Source organism: Pomacea canaliculata, linkage group LG2 (genome assembly GCF_003073045.1).
Source record: "Pomacea canaliculata isolate SZHN2017 linkage group LG2, ASM307304v1, whole genome shotgun sequence".
NCBI lineage: Eukaryota > Metazoa > Mollusca > Gastropoda > Architaenioglossa > Ampullariidae > Pomacea > Pomacea canaliculata.
The window spans coordinates 24,393,629-24,415,994 of NC_037591.1; the positions used below are offsets into that span (position 1 = coordinate 24,393,629).

The following is a 22,366-nucleotide window of genomic DNA, read 5'->3' on the forward strand; positions in this document are numbered from 1 at the left end:
TCATTGAGCATACATAAGATTCACCTTTTTGCGAAGTCTGCCATTAGAGAGACATGCATACCATTAATATCTTAGAACCAATGTTACAACACGATGTTGGATCTTTCCATGGCCAGTAGTTAGTCTTACGTGTAACGCATGATGTCCGCATTCCGTATTCCGTCTCAGTTCCTCTAGCACCGCCAGAGTAAAAACACACGTATTTCTCTTTAGAGTAGTCGCCTCCAGTTCCCCCATAATATACATCGATATTGCCATTCTCTTGCTGCCTCAGAGTATGCACTTCCCGACATCCTCCCTCGCCAACTCGACCCAACCGAACGATGTCTGCGGTTTTCTTACTTGGAAAAATCTGTTTGACTGGTGACCCGATAAATGTTTTCATGTAGTGGTCCTCAATGTAGTTATAGAAGTCACCATGGAGTACAGGGAGGTAAGTCTGGTCAGATAGCACCAGTGGCATTTCGCTTATTTCTCTACATATCATCTCTCTCTCCACCTGTTAGGACCTCAGTGTCAACAGGTGGAAATCAGCGCCCGTTGAGCGAGGTCTTGGAAGTTGGAGTTAGAGTTTTGAGCTCGTCTTGTACGTCGCTGTGTGTCGGCGTCAGCACTTCCTCCACATCATCGCAAATTGTCTGAAGTTCTTTCTGCTTTTCAACGCTATCATCACGATATTTGCTGCATGGCGACAATGACGTCATACCGGACTTGAATCTGTCAGACGTTAAATAAAACATGGCTTTATAGTGGTACTCTTTATTTGAGAAAATGTTTTGCAAACGGGAAACGTATGCGACTATTGATAACTTTAATGTTAATATACTCAAAGTCGAGTACATTACAAACTCCTCTGTATTTTTAATCTTTCTGATTTTAAAGTATGCATTGATACCTTTATAAAAGATAATTGGAAGTGTTGTTTTTGTGTTGGGTCGGTTGACACATTGTTTAAACCACTACCTGTTCCCCCCCATTACACACACACACACAGTTCGTTTGTTTTAGGGCCTCGCCTTTTCGTCTCATGTTTACAGGCCGATTCCAACTCGGTCTTTTCCGCGTAAAATGTTTCTATAAAGACTGGAGGGTCTGTCTCGATTGTTTTTCTTACAACGAGCGACTTTTTTTTTTTTTTTTTCTGAGAGATCTCACGGTAGTGTTTTTGCCCCTCGTGTTTAGTCAGTTTTACATCTTACTGCAGATACCCCGCATTGGTCACACTGTGTAACATAAACAATATGACTCTTTAGTGTGAACAGGACACGGACTGGCTTTTTCTCTTTACGCCACCAACTCTAACGCTTCTTCCGTGAAGAGAAGTTGACTTGTAGAGCACGCACACCACCTAATGGTATCATAGCAGGTGCTCTACATGTAGGACACGGGATGATGTATCCATGTTTCTTTTCTAGCGCCTCTAGACACGGTAGACAGAAGGTGTGATAACAGGGCAGAAACCTCGGTGACCTGTAAACTTCCATGCAGACTGCACACGTCACGTTATCCTGCCTAGTAGCCATGTTTGATGTGGAACTTTTTAATGTTCCGATGCTCAGTTCTTATATCTTAGTCATTCTCAAGCCGTTTCTGAAATAAAATCATTACACTGTGAGTTTTCTAAATAGGCTGAAAAATTAAGTGGACAAAAGAAATAAAGTGACTTTAGAAACCTACTCTAATATGGGTTTCTTTCTGCAAGCCTACTAATACTCTTTGGTATGCTTATCGTTTGTATTATTATATTTTATTGTTCTTGTATAACAATTGATATTTGTTTTGTTGCAAATTGTTCATGCTTTATATAAGAAAATGGTTTGGATGAGCTACTTTCTTTTGATTATATCAATATCTTATAGAGCTCAATGAGGCGAACAAATAAAAATCATGTAAACAATTATAAAACTAATAATTATCGTCTCGCAAATAATTACACAGTATTTTTAATTATATTGATGACGACGACGACGATGATGATGGTCATGATGATGTTTATGATGATAAGGATGATGATGATGAGGAGGAGGAGGAGGAGGAGTAGGAGTAGGAGTAGGAGGAGGAGGAGAGGAGGAGCAGTTTAATAAACACAAAGGTAATACACTGTCATAGAGAACAGAAGCAAGAGAGAGACACCTTTGAGAACAACCGTGGAGAGACGGTTAGCTCATTACTGTAGCTTGTCCGCGAGAGCAGGTCGGAGTAAACATTTCATGTTAGGTATCACAGTTATACACACAAGCAACAGTGTGGGTGGGCACGGACATCGTGTGACACATAAGTTTTAGGTACCTTTCCTACTTTCATCTCAATCTTCTTTCTGCATCAAGTTGCACATACGGCCTCAAGCAGATTCCGCCACTGTCTTTTAAAGATTTCCTTTGGTTGGCTGTTTTCTTCGGCCGTCTGGAGTCCATCATAGGGCGACTCTGGAGAGGTCGGCTGTCTGCTGGCGGAGCACATGTCCAATTCATCGCGAACGCCTTTGTTGAACCTGCGTGGTGATGGACTCGGTTTCAGTTCTTCGGTGGAGTTCTTCGCTGCTGGTGGTATTTGGACAAAAGATGTTAAATATGCGCCTGAGGCATCTGTTTTGGAAGTCTTCAAGCCTCTTACTGATGGTTTTGGTCATCTTCATTGATTCTGATCCGTAAAGAGGGTGTTGATCACATTTGACTCGAAGATTCTCAGCTTCATTCTTCTGGCTGATGTTTTTTTGAGCCTTCCATTGTGCTCCTCAGTGAGCGAAGGATAGGCTAGGCTTCACACAGTCTGGCTCGAATCATCCACCTCCGCATTCCAGGTGTTTTTGACATTTTGCGACCCAAGATAGGGTGAAACTATGTCAACTTCCTCAAGTCTCTTCTCCATTTATTTGATGCTCTGGAATTTGGCGTTCACTCTCATACTTTTCGTTTATCTTTTGCGCATTTTGCCTGAAGAACTTCAGCCAATTCCAGCCAACCACTGATTCTGAGAAGGGGCATTTGTTTTTCCTGCATGTCTTGGGCGGGAGGTTGGGGCAGCAGTGCAATGTTTCATCAGCAAAGTCCAACTCTTCCACGCGTTGTGTTGTGCTGTCCCATAGCCATGGTCTCACCAATCTCCACATATGATCCACTCTCCTCTCACTGTCGTGGAAGTCTCATGACCAGTACATGGCCAGAATGAAGAGGAACGCGACAGAAGCAGCCACTGCTGTCACCCCAGTACTGGACGTTGAAGGGGAGTTAGCTCCGTGTCACAGACAACCCTGGATTTGAAAATCGCTGTACAGCATTGCAATGACCTGAACAAGTTTTGCAGGGACTCCATAATGCCTCAGGGTCTTCCATAAAGACTCTCGGTGAATGCTGTCAAATGCCTTCTCCAGGTCAATGAAATTGATGTACAGTGGTGTGTTCCACTCGTTGCTCTGCTCCAGAATCTGTCACAGAATGATGATGTGTTCAGAGCAGGATCGCCCAGGAAGAAATCATTGTTGCTGTGGTTGGAGGTCTTTCTCAAGATTTGCAGTCAGTCTTGACAAAACAATCTTGCTGAAGACCTTGCTGGTGAGGGAAAGAATTGTTATACCCCTCCAATTATTGCAGTCTCCAAGATCTCTTTTCTTGGGTAACTTGAAGATGAGCCTTGTCTTCCACGCATCAGGGAGCTCTCCTGATTCCCAAACTTGCCTGAAGATTTCAGTCTGCTTGGGAGCTGTCACATACACATCTGCTTTCAACATCTCTGCTGTTATTCCATCTGTCCCTGGTGCTTTGCCACTCATCATTGTCTTGATTGCTGCTGTCACTTCTTCCAGGATTGGTGGGTCTGTGCAGATGTCAAGGTCTTGTCTACCTTCTTCCATGTTTCTTCTCTGATCCACTGTCCTTTCTTCTTCTGTTGGAAGCCCAGTATTTTCTCTCCTGTTTCCTGTAAGACTCGATTGAAGTCATCTAAGGTCATCTCTTGTTGGTCTCCTAGAGCCTGGAACCTGTTCTTTACTTCCATAATAAAGGCCCGTTTGGTGGCTGGATCTTTCAGTTTGCCGGAGTCCACTCTCTGCTGGCGTGCCTGTTTTCCTCGCGATCGAAGTAGCTTCAGGGAAACTGTGGCTATCACAAGAGTCTGGTCACTGGCAAAGTCTGCTCCTCTGTAGGCTCTGACATCTTGAAGTGAGCTCCTCCATTTTCTGTTGATGATGACATGGTCTATATGGTTCTTTGTGATCCCATCTGGTGATGTCCACGTTGCCTTGTGGATGTCTTTGTGTTGGAAGAGTTGCCTCCAATCAGTAGTTGTTTTCTTCACAAAAATCTGCCAGTATCTCTCTCCGTGTCATTGATGGTTCCAATTCCATTCTTGCCCATGACATGCTCCCTGCAGGTGTTGTCACTTCCCACCTTGGTATTGAGGTCGCCGATGATGAGCAACATATCGTGGGCTCGAACGCTCTCCGAGGCTGCCTGGTGCTTGATCGTAAAAAGCATCCTTGTCTTCTGCCTCGGAGTCATTTTTTGGTGCATAGCAAGCTAGCACTGTCAGCTTGGTGTACTTTGAATGGAATCTTGCTCTCAAAAGCCTGGGTCCATAAGTCTTCCATTCCAGCAGTGCCTTTTCAGTTTCCTTGTTGAGGAGTAGAGCTACTCCTTCAGAGTGCTGACTGTTTGATCTTCTCGAGAACAAGATGGTATGTCCTGACGATAGTCTCCTCTTTCCTGTGCCGGTTCATCTGACCTCACTGACTCCTAGGATGTCCAAGTTGTAGTTGTCAAACTCCTTGACTAGTTGGAGTATATTGCCGGTCTGGTACAAGGTCTTGACGTTCCAGCACCCTACCCTCAACTTTTGCTTCGGCTTGAGTAAATCTACTGTCGGGGAGCCAGCGCCCTCTCGGGTTTGGCTGTTGTCCGTCATAAGTCCAGTCACCTGGAGTGTTTCATTACCTTTGCCATCCGAAACGAATATTCTGCTATTGGTTTCTGTAACATCTATTTTTTACATGGTAGTGTTGTTAACCCTACCACAACCTGATTTCCCTCTAGGTGAGGAGTACACCTTAGTCGACTCTTACGACATGCCTGGCTGAATTGCAGGGACCCTATTCTTACAATGCTTGCTAGGCAAGCATACCACGGGGTATCACGGGGGGTTTTAGTTACCAGGCCTTGATTATAGTCCTGTACACTTTGATCTGTTGGATGGTGAGGTTGGATGGTGACCGCGCTTTTCCGGGGAAGTTTTTATTATGGGAGCTACTCCTCTCTTGTCTTTTCACCAACCGGGCTACGAGGGGATAATACGCTAAGATTAGTAGCCTTTCTTAGTGAAAAGTCTACTTACCCATTCCACCGTCACTGGCAGGCAGTGCTCTGGGCCCAACAGGATCCACCAGGTCTCCGAGTGAGACTGTCATTCCCTAGACTTGAGGTACTAACTGCACACTGAAATAAAGAAGGAGCTCTGAAGCAAGTAAGCAGTGTTCATTGTAAGAAACCTGATAGCAGGTGCCAGCATCAGCAGAACCACTGAGGTGAAAAACCTGTCTCGGTAAATGTAAGTTTGCTTTGAATGGGATCAAGAAATTTTTAAATATCGACTTCATTAGTATGTTTCTCTCCACACAATAAACATGCCAGTATGTATTTTATATCCCAAAATTGAGTGTCAAGGTACAGGGTCACACCAGTACAGTCTTTGCTTTGACCGGCGCACGGATTTAGACGATTATTTCGTACTGTAGGTCCATATCAAAGTGAAACACCGCAGATTTCTAAAGTCAGTCTTTAAAAAGTTGAGTGAAAGATGTCATTAAACAACTGTACTTTATAACAGAGGATAGTCATAAATAATGTATGATCGTATATAGCTATTGTAGAGCTTTTTGTAAAATGTTTAACTTGTTGTACCCGGCACGTCTTATGCCCTCGCACATAGCACTTCCACGAGCAACCAAACTCACTTTTGCATGCTGCTGTCTTCTACATGTGCTGTAAATAGTTTAAACTGTTTAACCATATACCTTTTGCTGTAAATAATAAAATTGTTTAATAGTATCTCTTGTCTACTAATTGTCCGTATTTACCAAGATTGATTGTTAAGAGCACGCAGGCGATTGAAGGAAGCAACATGGCAACCGAGTGCATGATGGCTTCAAATTAACTACAGTGGAACCTCGGTTAACGAACTTAATCCGTTCTGGAAAGCTGTTCGTTATCCGAAATGTTCGTTATCCGAAACAATTTTTTCCATAAGAAATCAAGGAAATAGATTTAATTGGTTCCCAGCCCCTGTTGACTTGCTAATATTTGAAAGTTACAGGCTATGTAAGTATTTTTTAATGAGAACAGTTATAATGCAATATAAATGGAGTTAAATAAACATAAAAACATTAACGAAAGCACTTAAACATCAGAAAACTTGCTGTTTTGACGGCGTGGTTGGAAGCAGGTGTGGGGAGAAGGGGTGGAATTACTGATTCCCCCTCCATGAGCACACGTGACATTATAAAATCGGGGGAGACTTCCATTTTCTGTAGCTTTCAGGTTAAAGGAAAAAACTTGTCCAGTGTCTGCTGCTTCTGCCTTTTTTGTAAAACTCTTCGGTAATACGACATCACATATCCGACAGACGCATGCCACCTTCATACTTTGAAATCATTTCCTTTTTCAATTCAATTGTTGGCCGCTTCCTTGTCATTACCTCACTACTATTAATTGCTCTTAATCTTCTTTGGAGCCATGATTGAAGATGATCTTATTAAAATAAAGCACAAAAATCACTAAATAAGAAGGATGCGCACAGATAAAGAACGACCGATCGTAACTGTGTCTCGAGCGCGAATGATGACATGCTGGTCGGTCATATGTAGTTCAGTTCGTTATCCGAAATTTTGTTCGCTATCCGAGACAAATTTTTAACGAAATTTTTGTTCGTTAACCGAAACATTCGCTATCCGAGGCGTTCGCTAACCGAAGTTCCACTGTATAGTCAAGAAGTTTAAAAATTAAGGGCAAGGCACACACATGATGTCTGTCATTTTTTTCACAATCACTGATGTACTACTCTCTTAAATGCAGCATGCCATTTTTCATTTGATTTTACATGATTTACAAAAGGAACTGTAATAATAACAATCTTTAATTGCAGATCCCACTAATTATAGCTCTGTTTCAGTTAATGTTACCGGTAAGTTTATTTTCTGTCCCCTCTATGATTTCATGATGATTACAATCATACATTTTGTGTTTTTAATCTTCTACATGCACGCCATTATTATATTCATTTAAACATTTTCTGTTAATTATACAAAAATTGTCAGTAGACTTACATCCATAGTTTAGTTTTGTCATGACTTTAAGAATTAAAAATAATATTTTATTTCAGATACATTATTGAACAGAGTTCTCAGCAAAATTGATGAGCAGAGTGAAGTACTACAGAATGTGGTTCACAAACTGAATCAGGTCACCCTGCTTCTTCAAAATGAAGGGGAAAGAGGAGCTGATGGAGAAGGGGATTAGAACAAAAGTGGTATGTTATTTAAATATAATTTGGTAGTAATAGACACCTTTTTTAAATGTTACCATTAGCTTTATCTATTCTCATATATCAGGAAATATATATGTTCTGCTTTACTGTCTTGATAAACCATTTAACAAACAGACAGGATGTAGCATCAGCTTACAGGTTAACTCTCCTGACAAGGATCCGTGGTCAGTGTAATATTTGTATTAACAAATAATACACATTTATGAAGTACAAAAGAATTCAGTATTTTATTGGGAATATGCATAGAATTTAATTACAAAACAATCCTATCACTTGCTTTTCATAGTGTCCAAATGAGCAGTCTGTTCATGTCTATTAACTATGACCACTAAAATCTTTCTACTTTCATAAAGAATAGCTTTGATTAGACCTTTAATTAACTTGTTGATTTAAGTCACTTAAGCCATTATTATATTCCCTAAAGTCTCCAAGGGTTTATTAAAGAGACTGGGTCTGATTTGTAGGTATATTCATTATGCAACCATTGATCACTCATCAGTGTAGAAGGGTTCAGCATTATGTCTTATACATACTCAGGCCAGTGAATTAATTTATTTGCATTTGTATTGTAGGTTTTTACAAACTACACATTTTTGACAGGTGCAGCACCTCTGGTGCACGAAGAATTTTACAACGGCTGCTTTTTCCAGAGCTGGCTCAAAAATACAATTTTAGTGGAACCAAAGGCAAAAAGTTTGCAAACACTTCGTCTGAGAAGTATATTACTTGGTGCGCAGTTTCTGTTTCGTTTTGATTTTTTTGAGGTGTACTTCTATCTGTACTTGGAAGGACAAAGTTTCCGAGCAATTAAAATAAATTAATGAATCTAAGTTTTATATTCACTATATTTACAAGTTTATTATTGTGTACAATAGTATTTAAGTCTACGTTACAATTTCCTTTTGTGCAAAGCCACAGTCCTTCAAACGGGAGCAGAAGTGGATGGCATTGGCCATAAATGGTTTGAGGATGCAAGGTGACATGGATTGAGGAATGATTCAAAGGGCAATGCCATCTAATGGTGAGTGGAATTACAACAATGAGTTTGTTAAGTTTAAATTATTAATGTGAGCATCATTTTATTCGTTGTGGATATATTCAGTAGGCCTATTTACCTTACCTTTTGTACTAAGGATAAATTCGCTACTTTCAGATAGCATCTCAAACTCCCTATATGCTCAAATAGCCATCAAGATATTTAACATATTTTTATTCTACTTTTGTTCAACCTTTTGTAATCTCACTAGTAACTAGTAGATTTATGAAAGTTATAAGATTTCATTTAAGTGTGAGAGGTTCTACATATATTGGAAATATCAAATATTGGAAATATCAAGGTATGGGAATATATTGTAATTGATTTTTTCCACAAGAATTCCACTTCCCATGTTTTTTTTTTCTTTTTTGTTAAATTATCTTATATCTTCTATATAAATATATTGTTTATATTTAAATAAATTTTAAGTAAAAAATTAATGACTGTTATTTTAAATTAAATAATTTGATTAATGTTTGTTGTACAAAGTTTGTTCAAAAAGAACTTATGCTGTAAATAATTTAAACTGTTTAACTTTATAGTTTTTGTTTTAAATAATACAACTGTTTAATCGTATCTCTTGCCTGCTAGTTGTAGGTACTTGCAGGTGATGAAACAAAGAGATTTCAAAAAGATGTTGAATGTTTTCTTCATGGCGAGCCAGTGTAGTAGTGATAGTAGAGAAGTGTGAGATTGGGTAAAAATTCAAGCGGGTGTTAGAAGGGATGGATGAGGGCTACAAACGGGGCTTTTAAGGTAAACGACGGTTGCACGCGGAAAATTACGGGTAATCTATATGGCTTTCGAGGGAAACGAGGAATACTCTCGTTACTTCCAACCTGGGTCCCTTTAGGGTACCACTTACAAAACAGTTTCCTAACAGTGTCCCAGCTCTTTTCCCGCAAGGGGCCCTTAAGGGAGTCATGATTTCGTGCAGGCTGGGCAGTAACTTTCACAAAGACCTTTACTATAAATTTAGATTCCTTTAATTTTAGAAAAAATGAGCCTCTGGAAACACTGCTTGCATAACGGACTTCGTTATTTCTCTTCAATGTCCAATTATTTAACACCACAGCTATGCGGACAAGTACTAACAGTTCATGTACATACAGTATATTACTAAATCATTAAAGAAAAATATGGTGTGTATTCTCGAAAATAATGAAACTTCAGTTTTATTTTATAAACTTAAAGCATTCCACACATAACATAACTCTTCAATGTATTGTTGACACGATGCCAACCATCGACATCAGTGACCTATCTGAATTTTCTTCGCATAATTAAATTTTTATCTAGAATATTCTAGTGAGTTGTGGTAGGTCTTGTATTGTTTGTATTGTACGAATGGTGTATTGTGTCTGACGTCTTGTGTGCGTCATTTGGTCCACGTCACTTAAAGCAGAAAAAGACGTCATACCTAAGAGAAAAGCAGTTGCTCTCAAAATAGCTAAGTGAGCGGAAAAACAACGGTTTTCTTCCGCCATCTTCTTTAGAACTCTCTCAGTGACATTCCTCTGAACTCGTCAAGCGTTCATGTGTGTGTGCAATGCGTCGTACTTATGCAAGGTAAGTGTACGTTCGTTGTATTACCAATATTCAATATGAACAACCCGCAAGGCTTACATTCATCCTAGAAAAATTAAGTCATCTTATCTCTCAGCTCCTGACATTACTTTAGTTCATGTGTTTATAGGCATCAAGTTCACGATAAAGTTTTCTATAATGTCTATTCGTTTCGTTTCTTCCTTTTCTGTTCATTATTTTGTCGCTCTGTTAATAAGCAAATTCAAGTGTTACATACCCCTTCGTCGTTCCTGCAGAAAATACGCTGAGTATTGTCCGGGTAAAAAGGTCCTTTGCTCACAAAACCAGATGGTCCGAAAAATAAAATAGCAAGACTGATTGCTGCACTTACTTAAATATCGCACTCCAGTCAAAACTGGTCCAACAGCAAGAATTTTACAGAAAACTCAGCGAGCAAATGTTCTCCCTGTGCGCTGTGGTCCAAGTAACAAAGATGGTGGCACAGACACGCCCTGTCTGTGTACGCAGATGAATAGATCTCCTCTCCGGCAATTCCCGATATTAGCAAACTTCAGCAGAGAACTTAACAGACAGGACAGGTATCTCGCGGCGCGTGGCAAACGTCCATTTGTCAATAAACCACGTTTCCGTCTGCTATGCAAACAGTCGGCAATAGATATTTCCGGTAAGTAGATCAAGTCAAGATGGAGAATCTCGACATAGACTAGATTTTGCAGGTAAAATTGAAGTTTTATAAATGAAAGTAATAAAAGAGTTCGGTAAAATATTTAAACTATACTTCGACACATTTGTTCCAGAGAGTTTTGTCACAATAAGTTTCCTTTACAATGGGTGTAGGTCTGATGGCGCCAGCATTGTGCTTCTCCAGGAGTCTGATCGTGCAATGTTTGCTTTAACAGAAGTTATGTTGATGGAACGAGTTTTCTGTCTGTGGCACCTGGAATAGCGATTTGAGCGTCCATAGTAAAATCATGATAACTTCGCAGCTACTTTTCTAAGCAGAACTTTTTATCGAAGATTCCATTCAATGGACTCCATGACATTTTAATTATAAACGACTTCACGAGTGGTCACACTATAGGGGCACGCAGTGGTTTCTTTGTTTTGAGACCAGTTCCCATGATTATCGTTATGTATGTGTGTTTTAAGTGAGACTTTAAGCCTTCCTTTGATGGTGAGTAAATAGCTCTCTCATTCAACTTTATTTATATTTTTCTGTTCACTGTGTTTGCATGTTTATAAACGAGATTATTATTTAACAGTTTGAGATTGCGTAAGCTGTTCTCTGTTCTTATTGCTGTCTCATAATAACGTTCTTGTGAATATCAAACACTATCAATATCGATAAAATAATGCAACCGATGCTAACTACACGTTATGCTTTGACCAGGTATTTTACTTCTATTTTGTAGTATAGTTTGTGGATCACTGTAGTCGGTAAAACTCAGACTGCACACTGGCTTCCCACCAACGGACAGATTAATGATTATGAATGGTTTCTCTCATGATGTTCCCTAGAACGATGTTGAACTTATAAGTGACGGAGGCATCCTTGGTGAACACTTACTGTCTGAAAGAAGTCTCACAGTTGAGTGAGTGGTACTCAGGGAAGAAGGTCGCTTGTCGTGTGGTCTCCGGAATATCTCAAAGTTTTCCACTAATTACAAAAGCAGTTTTAGATTATTCTTGTTTTCTCAACTCTAAGTGTTTGGAGGAAACATGCCAGCCAGTCCTTTGCTATTTCCTGCTTGTTGTGGATGTTTTACATTGGTGTTTGTGCACTTCATGTGGAGACGCGCCATAAGGGATACAAAAAATTAATTGAGAAGAAAAAGAAGCTATACAAAAAACAGTTATGTGCAGACCTTATCAACTCTTCACTAACCAGCAATCGTTTGGAAGAACTATAAAAGAATATATCATGCAAAAGTGGGTTGGCAAGACATACGATTGATGTTGATCAGTGGGTAATGTCCATTTGAAGACAGTACTTGAAGCCAACAGTGAAATAGAGAACCCACCCACTCCGAAATACTACAAGAAGATACAGGCTTAGATTACCCTATCACTAAAACCGAGGTTATACAAGCCATAAAATCCCTAAAAAAAATCGGTAATGCACCAGGCTCCAGATGGCATAATTGGTGAAGTCTATAAATATTCGGACGGTACTTTTATAAACTTTTTTGTAAAATATTTTTAACACCCTATTTGATAAAGGCATATACCAGAACAGTGGACTGAATCTATTATTCAACCATTCATAAGAAGGGAGATTACTCAGAACCAAACAATTATCGTGGAATATCTCTAAATGATATTAGTAGTAAGATGTACAGCTACATTATGAAATAACAGTTAAAAAAATGGGCAGAATTAAATGATATAGTGGGGGAGAACCAGCTGCTTTAGGAAAGATCGTTCTACGGTTGACCATATTTTTACATTATTTGCCATCATCCAGAAACAATTTGCTATGAATCGTAAATTTTATGCAGCATTTATTGATTTTGAAAAAGCATTCGACTCTGTCTCTCGAAAATTACTTTGGCCAATCCTTACCAAACATGGTATACATGGTAAACTACACACATGCATCCAAAATATGTACAAATCGGTTAAAGCCCGTGTGAGATGTGGAGGCGATTTCACGAATTACATTGACTGGGCCTAAATGTTAATCTAAACAAGAGTAATATTGTTGTTTTTAGAAAAGGGGAATTTTTAGCAGCGAGTGAAAGGTGGCTCTATGGAGGTATGCAAATAAATGTGGTAAATACATATAAGTATTTAGGCCTTTACTTCTCCACAAGATTAAGTTTTTCCCGTGCACCTGAAGACCTAACTGCTAAGGCCAAGAAAGCACTATTCTGCATCATTAATACATTATACAAAATAGGAAACCATTCTGTTAGTGTTTTTACCAGACTATTTGACATGCAAGTTAAACCAGTCTTATGTTATGCAGCCGAAGTTTGGGGCCTTCATGGAAATGTCTGTATAGAAATTGAAAAAGTTCACACATATGCTATGAAAAGATTTTTGGGGGTGGGTACACGCACTCCTAACATGATGATATACGGTGATTTTGGCAGATATCCACTTTCCATTAGCATATACATAAGCTGTGTCAGATATTGGATAAAATTAACAGGGATGGAGCAACAAAGACTCCCATGGAGAGCTTACAAAATGTTAGAACGATTAGACAATAATAGAAAGCAAAATTGGGTATCTGAGATCAGGTTACTTCTTTTTAGATATGGTTTTGGACATGTTTGGCTAAATCAAGGAGTGGAATCAGTAAGCAATTTTATAAAATGTTTTAAACAAAGATTGATTGATTGTCACTGGCAAGAATGGGATTTTATAATCAATAGCAGTGAAAGGTATAGTTTCTATAAGTCAATTAAATCTGTGACTCACAGAGAGATGTATTTGAGTTTAGATGTTAATAGTTTCATCAGAAATGCATTAGTGAGAATTCGATTTGGTATTTAAGATATAATGACACATACTTTAAGATATTCTGACAATAATATAAGTAAAATATGTCCTATGTGTCAAATTGATGAAGAGGATGAGTTCCATTTTATACTATGTTGTCCATGCCTGAAAGATCTGAGAAAAAATTTCATTCCGACAATGTACTACACTAGACCAAATAATTCCAAACTGCAGATGCTTATGTCAACAAGTAATGAAACAATACTGTCCAATCTTGCCAAGTTTTTATATTTAGCGGCAAAGAAAAGAGATGCTATTATACACTAATAACACTCTGTATCTATTGTGACATGTTGCATGACAATCCTTTTGAATGGGCCCAAAGGCCTAACAAAATAAACCATTCGTATTCGTATTCGTATGGAGAAGTGAGGATTTGTGCTTTTTATTCTTCCTCCTCCCCCCTCAACCCTGCTCGAGCAGCTCAGCTGGGAAGATGTCGAGGTCAGGTGACTTACCTACCGATATAGTGTGTCTAACAATGTCGACCTACTCCCAGATTAGCTATCAGTAGATTTCTGTTCCTTTCATTTCGCTAGATACCCCAAGAGTGTCAGCTTGATATCTCGTATTCTTACTTCTCTGTTTTGTTTTTACTTCCTGCAATAGTTTTTTTCTGGAAACAAGACGAAGTGTGTCGCCTCCTCATCGTGATTTCATAAACTGTTTCGGGTTTGGTTTCAGCCTTTCTTCCTTATCTTATCAGCGTTCACTGCATCCTGCACATTTGTCCCCTGAACCCTCTAGTGACACGTTTAATGATCGTCGGTATGTAGACTGTTCGAGACCACGAAACAACAACTCTTAGCTGTCTATCGTTTAATTTTCTGAGAGTGTTTATCTCCCTTGTGTTTAATTTTTTTTTCTTTTTTTTTTTTTTTCTTATCCTTTATTTTCCTATGATTATTTTTACTCGTTATCTTCAGAGTCGGTTAGGTATTGTGTACCTGTTCAGGACTGTAGCGAAAACTGGAAAATCATTCTGTAAGAGTTGTGATGTTACCACCGGCATAATTTAGGCAAGTGCAAGTTTGTTGTTTGTTTAGTAGTTTACAACTAGCTACCGAAGTTTGTGAGTTCTCGCTCTGTTTTCTTTTATATCTCAGCCAAAACCCACAACACAGTTTTGATTACAGTAAACTTTGCATGTAGAGAGCTTTCAGAATTGTTTGAATTGTGCTACAAAAGACATCTAAGATACATTTAGTTGCAGATTGCTGTTTCTTTAATATCGCTACATTTTGATATCCCGGGAGTGTCAGCTTGATAGTAATAAAAGAGTTTGGTAAAACAGGGCTTCTGCTAAGGCTAAATTCTTTGGGGTCCCAGGGACCCCTTCCTCAGATTTCTAAGGGGTCCCAGGCTAACTCTAAGGGGTCCCTTTACAATGTAGAAAAAAATCAACAAATCAACATACTTTGTTCAACTGCCTTTCAGGCACACAAAGCACTGTAATGTCTAGTCAGAAACTGCGAGATTTCTGTGCCGTGATGTCTGTGCAAACATCTGTGATGAGCTTATGCTCACTGTACTTGTGGTGCTCACTTTCTTTCCGTTTCTAAGGCAATGAATTTAACCACGCTGTCAACGACATCTTTGAAATAAGTTAAATAAGCGGCACCTGGTGGTGGATGGTAGAGAATGTATGAAAGTATGAATGCCTCAGATGCCATCATTCAAGAGGAAGTTCTCGACCGTAACCTGGCAATTAATAAGTTAGTGAGAACTAGAGTTGTAAGAAACATCAACGAGAGGGGCACGTTGCTAAAAGTATCAAAGTTGGGATAAAAATCCTGGCCGCAAGGTAGAAAAGCGAACCTCGGCAAGACTGGCGCCTCAGCTCAGTGACATTCAGTGGATTCTGAATGTTACGTAAATCAATGAGATGAAGGGGGATCGAAGGTGTTTGAAACTGTGCAAATAAATTAAACGAGTTTCAGTTGCAAACTATATTTAGCAATAAAACGCCTTTCTCAGCCGACTAGTACTTGATGTAGGGTCTAAGATAAGTGAGGCGAAACGGCTTCTATCTGAACATACTGTCTTTCCTTACATCTTTCTTTACTCATAAGAGGGGATAATAATATTTAATACTTTCAGTTCATTCCTCCTGATGACTGACCTGACGTACACCTTGGTTTGAGTCCAATCTTTGAACTTTTACAAATGGCCAACAATTCACGACTGCAACATAGTGCCCTCAAGGTCTTTTCTTCGCTTATCTAACCCGACCATTATGCGATCAATTCAGTTGTTTTTATGTTTGTGTCATTTGCGCTGTTCATTCTTCTCTCCTTTATAAATTCTAGTTTTGTTTGTTTGTGGAGAATATAGTCAGTCCTAACCCCGACAGAATGTTCAGACAGAAGTCGTTTCGCATCAGCGCTCAGACCCTAAGCAAGTACTGGGTGAGGGAGACGATTTATTGCCATGCTAGTCGGCAGTGCCTGTGATGTCCACCCCGCCTGTTGTCCGGGTAGTAATTGAAGACGACTGGCCGATGGCAGTCCGCACCTCGTGTACTCCTACCTTCCCTTGCACGGGCGATACCACTCATTTCCCCCCCGGTGGGAAAATATCGGCCTTTAATAGAACTCTTCTTGGTAAGGGGGAAAAAAACTCAGTGCAAGGGAAGTTACTCTCGCCTTGCAGCAGACGACAACAATAGGTTGGTCTACGACAGCGGTTCTCAACCTTTTACATGTGGCGACCCCCCTGACGAACACCGGTACGTCCGCGACCCCCCTTAGCCGGCTAGGTCGGTGGAAGAGCGGGGGGGGGGGGGCAGCTTTAGCTAACGTCGAACGCCGCGTCGAGGAAATCAATGCAATTCAACAACGGAAGAGCAAAGTTCGTATCTGCAAGAAGTATAAACTGTTAATGAAATTTTACTAAAGCTAATAAATATTATTTTATTGGACACTCACTTTGATTAATGAGAAGGTTGAGCCTGCTTGCTGTTGCATAAAGAAGCGAACCTGTGTGCGATGTTCGTACCCACTGCTATTCGCAGCTCAGCCTCTGCGTCCACACGATTTCTGTATTTCGACTTCAGTGCTGCCAATGCTGAAAATCCTTGCTCACACATATATGAAGTTGAAAATGGCAGCAGAACTTTCATTGCTTTTCTCAGAAAGGAGAGGATATTCACCGTTGATGCTAATCCAGAATGTTGTCACTGGTGTTGTTTGGAAGACCATTTTCAGGGATTGGTCACTCGAAAGGTCGATGAGCTGCTCTTCTTCTTGCGTGGACAACCGCTTGTGCTAGGATCAGCCAGAATGGATTACGAATCCAATCGTATTTAGTCACATCAATTTCAGCGAAATAATGCTGAAACCTTTCTTGCAGTCCGTTTAGATGGGCAATAATTACATTCTTCACCTGATCAAGATTCAAGTTGTCAGCCTTGCACTTACACAAGCACGGAAACATATCAAAAATATTTCTTGGCGTATCTTTTGCGTCCACAACGAAATTTTTCGGACGAAAGCATTCATCTTGTCAGTTGTTTGTAATATGGTGGTGTATATAGGGGAGTCAGCGATGAGAGATTGGGGGAGAAAGAGGGCAAAAGGCGAGAGGAGGGAGATTGGAGGCTTAATTGTTGAGAGGGAGATTGTGTTTTGAGTTTTGGAAGTGAGAAGTCACTGCATGCCGAGACAGTGTACTTGAATAGGGAGAAGAGATTTGGAGTTTGAGCCCCGCACCACTCGGTTACACAATGTAAACTAATTCCACTAATACCAGTATAAGAAACTTTTTTTAAAAAATGACCACCTTCGCGACCCCCTTGTAGGCACGTCGCGACCCCCCAGGGGGTCGCGACCCACAGGTTGAGAACCGCTGGTCTACGACGTCAGACACTACACTTACTCAATTTTGTATCTGTTCTTCGCCCAAATTCGAAGGGGTCCCCTGGGACCACATTGACGAAAATTGAAGGGGTCCTCCGAACTTTTAATGCGTACTGTACGCAATTTTCTGCGTAATCAGAAGCCCTGCGGTAAAACATTTAGACTATACCTATTCGCCTTTTCGTAATGAGGTGCGCGGAAAGAGATGCGCAGAAACGGGAAACCATTGCTACTTCCTGTTTACATTTCGCGAACATGGCTGAAACATCTACTCCATCTGTGTTCTCGCGAAATCTGCAGTGCGTACCAGATATTTCTTTCAAAGAAATTGAATTATTTAGTTCCAGAAGCTCGGCAAAACGCAATCACGAGCGTGGATACAATTATTTCGCCGAGAAATATATATTCGACGTTCGGGGTAAGCAGACACTTGGCAGAGTGAATGTGGAATTGTGATTCCAGCTTTTTGTCTGAATGTGCCATTGACTGTCAGTCTCATAAATAAAATTGCAAAAAATTAAATATATTCTTACATCAGAAATATATTACAACATATACTGAGGTAGATTTTGGTGAGATAAAATTAATTTTAAGCAGTGAAAGGTAAAACGTGCATTTGTTTTTTACATTTGCGGTAACTGGCGTCTATGCAGGCTTTTTTTTTTTTACTTGTTTGCTGTTGTTTTATATAAGGTATTTTATCATTTGTGTCTGGTCCTGTGATGCTTTTCTGCACATGGATGTATTATTATTATTATTATTTTTTTAAATACAGTTGCACCGAATCCAACAACGATGGGTGTCGAGCAACATCTCGATGCTACAGGTCATACACGAAAAGTGGAATTCCCCACACACTTGAAGTTAGTGATGGTGAAAAATTTCTTCTCGCTGAAATAATTGTTTAAAAGGCATAGTGAAACACAATTTCACAGAGGACAGATAGTATAATAAACTTTCTTTTCCTAATGCATTTTCTGAAAATTCTATGATAATGTTTTCATCAAAGTAAACACTGTTAAATTGAAATTGTTTTATTGTGGTTACCAGGTCTCAATAAGTGCCACAAAGCAATCTCTAATGGATGCTGCACGTGTGCTAATGGGCAAAGTGGGCACTGTGGACACATTGTGGGCTTGCTCTACCAGCTTGCTCACTTTAAGATAACAGGAGCAAACTACATTCCTGAGGTAATCTTGATAATGAAGAGGGATGGTCTGAGACTATTTCTAGGTGAAATATTTTTATCAAGTGTTTCTTATGTTCAAAATGATAGAAAATTAAGAAAAAAATTTGCCAGCAGGTATTACTTCTTTGCTATGTAAATATTTCATCATCTACATCAGTTTCTCATTTGCAGGATGCTGCAAAAACATCACTGCCCAGACATGGCACATCCCAGAGGAGAAAAGATAAGAGGGGAGGCAGTGGATGAAATCAAAATCCACAGTTTTAAGTCTGACAAGAAGTCAGACCGTAGTATTTGTAGTACATACAGGTACAATCCATTGTCTTCAGAGTTTCCATCTGCCCTTCACCTTGTTGAGAGTTTAAAAGCTGCCACAGCTAGTAAGTTCCTGTTGTTTTATTAAGAATTTTATTTGTTGTGTTGTACAAGAATCTGCATAACGAGAACTTTATGCTTTTAACAAAAGAGACATTTATACTTGACAAGACCATACAAAAGATAAATTTCATTATTTGTTTATTCTGTAAGAAATGATTCCAGAACAATTTTTTCCATTCGGAGTAGAATAAGCAGTAATTTAGCATGCATTTTATTTATACACACACATCTATGTTGTCATACATGATAAATTACTCTTGCTCATCATATAATAATTAATAGCCTCTTAAAATTTTATTTTAGTTTTATGAGTACAGAATTACAACATTTCATTCCACAGCAATGATGCCATTCTCTATAAGTAAGAAGCAGACTCCAATGGTTGATACCAAATATGGTAAATATCCCGAGGGCAGTACACTGGCACATCAGCAAAACTTCATGACAGCTTCATCATGAAACTTCACTGAACTAGCCACATTTCCTGATCTTCCCCTAAGGAATGTGATGTCAGGAGATATTCCTGATTATCAGAAGAAAAGAAGGACTTTTAACCTCACTCAAGTTTGTTTTCCCCATTGTCATTTATCATTTATTAGATACATTAAAATTTTAGAAGTGGAAAGTGAAATTAGCTGACCTGTCCAAGTCATCTTTATTTCCTCACCTCTTCTTTCATACAAATGGGTACAGTTTTATGATTTAAAAAGTTAAGCTTTGATATTAACAATTGTCTTTTGAAGGATTCTCATTGGCACTTACATGGATAAAAGAGAGTGGTATCCAGGACAATGGAGAATGTTTGCCTGCATTAAAGAATCATTTTCATCTTTTTTTATTGCTATTGCATATTCTCTTCAAAGTGCTTGGTATAGCCCAAAGTTCATGTGTTTATGTGCATTTATTCTTTATGGATTTCAAATTATTTTTGCAGGTCACTCAGCAAAATCTGTTGTAATAGAAAGGGATACACGACTACAGTCGAATTGTCCTTTGTGGCACAAGCTGCGACAACACCGCATCACTGCTTCTGTTGTAGCAGATGTGTCGCAAAAAGGAAGAAAGGTTAGGTTTTTGTTCCAGTTGTTGTAGTAAGTGCAGCTATATGAATATAGTGAAAGATGGCACTCTTCGGTAGCTGGCACAGTGTATTGTTTATAATGTTAATGAGGAAATGTAATGATGAGGCAACACACAAAGAAAGCAGCATAATTTACTGTCTCTTCCGAATCAAGATTAGTTTCTTAGACTTCATTTATACTGTCAGGACATTAATGCACATAATGTATGTTATAAGTAACTAATTGTTGAATAGCTTACATCATTATTAATGTCACCTAAAGATAAATCAGTGTGATTTATACCATATACAGAGACTAGTACATCTTTCTAACATTTACTGCCAATGCAGAGAGAATGCCCTTTTCATTTTAAAAAGTAGTTGTCTTAAGTAGACAATTGCAATGTTTAACTCAAATAATTAATTATGATTCTTCAGATTTCCAAGCCTTGGTCTAAAAGACTTAAATCTTAAAGACAAGATGACACAGGCATGAAAGATGGCATTAAAAATGAGCTCTGGGCAGCTGAGGCATACAGTAATGTGAGTACACAGAAACAGCTACAGGACTAAATTATTTTGTAAAAGCACATATGCAGATCTGATTATTTATTTTAACAGTTACAAGAGAAAAATATTTAACAAGTATATTTAAATAAACTGGATCTAAAGCACACAATCTCTTAATATAGTGATCTTGGTGTGATTTGGAGCTCTATTAATGTACCACATGCAATTTAATGTACATGATGGGAAGCCCTAAAATTTTAATTATACTCCACTATATGTACATATTCTATTGTTCTGGTCACAAGTAACTTAACTATTTTTCATTTATCTGTCTAGATGAAGGGAAATACTGTCAACCTGTATCCAGCAGGAATTATCATACACCCAGATGCATTCTGGTTGGCAGCAAGTCAGATAGAAAAGTGTATGACCAGCCAGAACACAAGATCCCTTTGGACTGTTAGAAATAAAGTGTCCAAGCATGTCCACAAGAAGATCACTTGAGGAACTACCCTATTTGGAAGAAGTCAATGGAAAGCTTCAGCTTAAAAAAAGTGACGTTACTATTATCAGATACAAATGCAGCTGGCTGAAACAGGTCTAGAATGGTGTGACTTTTTTGTGTGGTCCGTAGATGCTTGCACTGGAGACAATAAACTTTGATCAAAATTTCTGGAATGGGGTAAAAAATGCAGTTGATACATTCTTTTTTACCTATCACCTATAAGAAAACAGCTTTTCCGTGTTGATCTTTCTCGATATCATCCACTGGTACCATAGCCTACATTTCTTGATCAGGATCATCTGAGGCATTGGGTGCATATTTGGTGACAAGAGGAGGGTTTAAAGTTCCTGTAAGGAGAACAGCACAGTCCATAACTGATTCAAGCTACCACATAAGGTCAAAGGAATCTTTCCGTGAAAAAAAGCCTATACTCTTTGACTCTGCGGATTGCTCGCTCCACATGTACTCGTAGTGAACTGATACTTTGGTTGGCTGTGACTTCACTTTCAGAAAACAACTGACCCTTTCCTGATAAAAAAGCAGGCATGTTTAATGAATATTTTTCTTTGCCAGGATATTTTGTATGCTGAAACTTTGTCGCTCATTACAGAATCTCCAGGTTCAGCAAGTCAATTAGGCAGAAAGCTGCGTTATTTCAGAGTCAGACATGCTGCCTGAATAAAGTTTGGATACAAAGGTCACTGACCCATGTGGTGATATACCTATCAAAGACTTGAGTGTTGCCTGACCTTTGTAGTTGGAGTAGAAACTGACTGCTTCTCACTAATGAAGAAGGGTTCTGCATAAACAACTCAGTGCAGTCTACAATTATTCTTGTTTTTGGAAAAGTAGCCTTGAAGTCATCTGGCATATACTCGTCTATTTCTTCTCTAGATAGCCAGATATTCATGCTGCCAAGAATGGTATACAAAAAATTTGCCCACGCATTGATTTTAGTGCTCACAGAGGATGCGCTAACTGCAAAGCGATCTGAGAGATCTGTTATTAATAGACCCAGTCTCAGCGCACAAGAACATAAACAGTTCATCAATAAGCTGCATATTTCCATTTGGACGTCTCATGCAAAGTTTTTCGCCTGATTTGCATATGCCTGGTACATTCCTTTTTGCATGTGCTCAAGAAACATATAAAAATATTTTTTAATACTTTGTAACTGGGAATCCAGTGTAAAACTGTATTTAGCATCATCATGTGCATACCGTTCTAATCCAAATTTTTCAAT

General features: G+C 39.1%; 1 long non-coding RNA gene across 1 annotated transcript; it reads right to left on the reverse strand.

The window, feature by feature from the left end:
• Nucleotides 1–1,341: 1,341 nt before the first annotated feature.
• Nucleotides 1,342–10,575, reverse strand: LOC112556693. Its single transcript, XR_003097805.1, has 3 exons — nt 10,374–10,575; nt 5,326–5,426; nt 1,342–1,590 (listed from the first exon to the last, which is right to left on the reverse strand). It is a non-coding gene; the product is annotated as an uncharacterized LOC112556693 (long non-coding RNA).
• Nucleotides 10,576–22,366: the final 11,791 nt, after the last annotated feature.